At 58.5% G+C, this 2,744-nt stretch overlaps 1 pseudogene; it reads right to left on the reverse strand.

The window, feature by feature from the left end:
- Window positions 1–216: 216 nt before the first annotated feature.
- LOC114897207 lies at window positions 217–2,498 on the reverse strand (annotated as a pseudogene).
- Window positions 2,499–2,744: the final 246 nt, after the last annotated feature.

The raw sequence follows: 2,744 nt of genomic DNA on the forward strand, positions 1-2,744 counted from the left end.
ACCTCCCTGGGCCTCAGCAGAGATCCCTCGACGGGTCTGGGAGTGAGCAAGGCGTGTGCCAACGTTAAACAAAAGTTAAAAGGGTGAGAGAGTAGAAAAATATTAGGATGTATAGCTGAGCCAGCCCACCCTCTCACTGTCGCGGAAAAGCCCGTTGGGGGTTGGCCCCCACCTGCCGCCCGGGGAGCCTATGAGTGTGCTGGGCTGTGGGTCCCGTCATATGGTAGAAATTTTGTCTGTCCCATCTGTGGTAAGAAAGGGAGGAAGGGAGGAAGCTCAGGAGCTGGTGGGAGGCCCAAGAAAATGTGCTCACATAGCCTGTCGTGCCAGTCAGGCCCTCCCTGGAGTCCAGCTTCCCCTGGGGACCCCTCAGGATGACTCTGAGTTGCTCAGTTCAGAGGTGGAGACGCTGCTGGGTAGGTGGGAACTGGGTCAGGGAAAGAGGAAAAGCTCACCACACAAGGCGTGTTCTGTCATGCTCAGACACAGAGACTCCAGAGTGGGACTGATCTCCAGGTCAGGCCCAGGGACCGGGCAGTCTGGAGGGACCATGAGAATGGCCCAGGGGGACGAGTGGACCGGGAGCGAGTGGGTGCGCCGCACAGAGCTGCAGCTCTGGCTGGGCATGTTGTTGCTGCCACCAGGGTTGGCGAACCACAGGTTCTGTCAACCCTGGCCCCGAAGGCTGGAGCTGGTGAGTGCATGTCAAGGGGAGATGCCCCCAATACCCGAGAGACTCAGAAGGCCCATTCTGCCAGGCAGAAAGGCCTGGGGAGGCATTGGGAACTGCCGCTGAGTCCGCTGGGCCACCCCCATCCCCACAAAGCCAGCTATGGGGAGTGAGTTGGAGCTGAATGCCCAGCCTTTCTGCTGCCGGTGGTTCTGCATCTCTAGTGTGGCTTTGCGTGGGAAGGTGTGGAGGAGCTTCAGCAGTTGCTGTTTCCAGGACAGCAGCCATTTCTTCTGTGTCTCCATGAAAGGCTCATGAGTAAGGCACTTTTCGATGAGCTGAAGGTAACTGGTGATGCTTTCCTCATCTGGTCAGGACACTAGCAGCTGCGTGCACACTTTGCCCATCACCCGTGTAAACTGACTGGGAGTGTCTCAGTCAGCGCCGGTGCTGGCTCACTGCCATCAGTGGGAGCTGGAGCTGGTGGAGGGGGGTAGCCCTCTGCAGCTGAAGGTCCTTGGCCTCACTACCCTTATCTGTGTCAGGGTGATCCAGGGGAGACTCTGCACCTGGCAGTGGTGGCTCCCCCCACCCAAGACCCCGTCCTTGGCAGTAGAGGTTGTGGCAGTGGCGGCAGCCACAGTGGCCTGGAGGACAGTGGCCCTGATGGGGGTGATGATGATCTGCTGTAGCTCCTGCAGAGCGTTTCACAGATTCCCGCCTTCCAGCACATCCTTCTCCAGGGATTGGAGGACACTCTGCCTCTCTCGTAGCTTCTGGATGCTCAGGGCTATCTTGTGGCAGGCATCTTTGGTCACATTCTGAGACTCCAAGTGCTGCTCAGTCAGTGTCATCATCTCCTCATAGCTCATCTGTGAGAAGAGGGCTGTGTACTTGTGGAAGTGGAGGCTCTTAAGCCACAAGGGCACATCTTTCATGTCACTGCCGTCCTCCTGAAAAGTGTTCTGGCTGGAGCCCTGCTCCTCCATCTGCTCACTGCCAGATGAGGCCACGCTGCTCTGGGGTGAGAGGGGTGTGTGGCCAGGCATGGTGAAAGCAGCCCAGGCCCTAAGGTCCTCTGGACTCGGCCACTCACCAGAGGCCTGGGGCTTCGTGGGGATGAGTGACATGGAGTGCTTCAGTGGGCTGGGGTGAATTTGGCAGGGGAGACCTGCGTTTGCGTTGCTCCCAATATTGTTGATGGCTGGCGACACTGAGCTGGGTGGGTGGAAGGGTACTTGTCCATTTTCCTTGGGTGGCTTGTCCTGCCAGCCTGGTCCTGCCTCCCCAGGCCCCAGCTCTGCAGGGCCGCCCCACTCATTTGAGCCCTGGCTTGAGTGGTAGGTGGGCTCAGGCCAGGTGTGGAAGCCACTAGTTAGCTGCTCTTCCAAGTGACTCAACCAGAAGGCCAGCACACTGCGGTCCTCCAGCGTGGTGGCCGGGTGGATGAGGGCATAGGAGAGCACCTGGTGGCTCTTCTTGATGAAAGCATTGCTCTCAATCGAGTAGACCAGCCATTTCTGCAGCATCCTCATGTACTCCGATTTGGCCTCCGTGTCACCCAGCTGAAGCAGGGGTAGGTGGGACAGCAGGAGGGACACCACCTTCTCTTTGGACTCTTGCTGCCACTGGCAGCACTGTTGGCCTCTGACTCCAGCAGGTGAATGTCATTGTTGTCTGCCAGTAAGTGCTCCAGGCAGAGCGGCAGGAAGTGGGCCTGGGTGTGGGTGACCAGTTCCAGAAGTGACAGTAGGGTCACTGTCTGTTCACACTCATTCCAGTCCTGGAACCAGCCAGCGAGGATGTCCACATGGTATCGGAACATCATGGTGCCAGGCCTGGGGCCAGGGTGGGGGAGACAGTGGTGGCGAGGGCCAGCTCTGTCACATGGTCTTGGCTCCAGATTCCTATTACCTCTCCCCTGAGGCCCAGGGCTTGAGGACGTTCCCTGACATGGTGGCAATGGATGGTGCAGGGAGGAGGACACCTGCTCAAGTAGGGGGAGGTCTTGGTCTAGCCACTCCTCTCCAGGCTCTTCAACAGATCCTCAGTGGGACAGTTGAACAGAGCAAAC

This window comes from Monodon monoceros, unplaced genomic scaffold, assembly GCF_005190385.1.
Source record: "Monodon monoceros isolate NGI ecotype Baffin Bay Population unplaced genomic scaffold, NGI_Narwhal_1 Super_Scaffold_16, whole genome shotgun sequence".
In the NCBI taxonomy this organism is placed as follows: Eukaryota; Metazoa; Chordata; class Mammalia; order Artiodactyla; family Monodontidae; genus Monodon; species Monodon monoceros.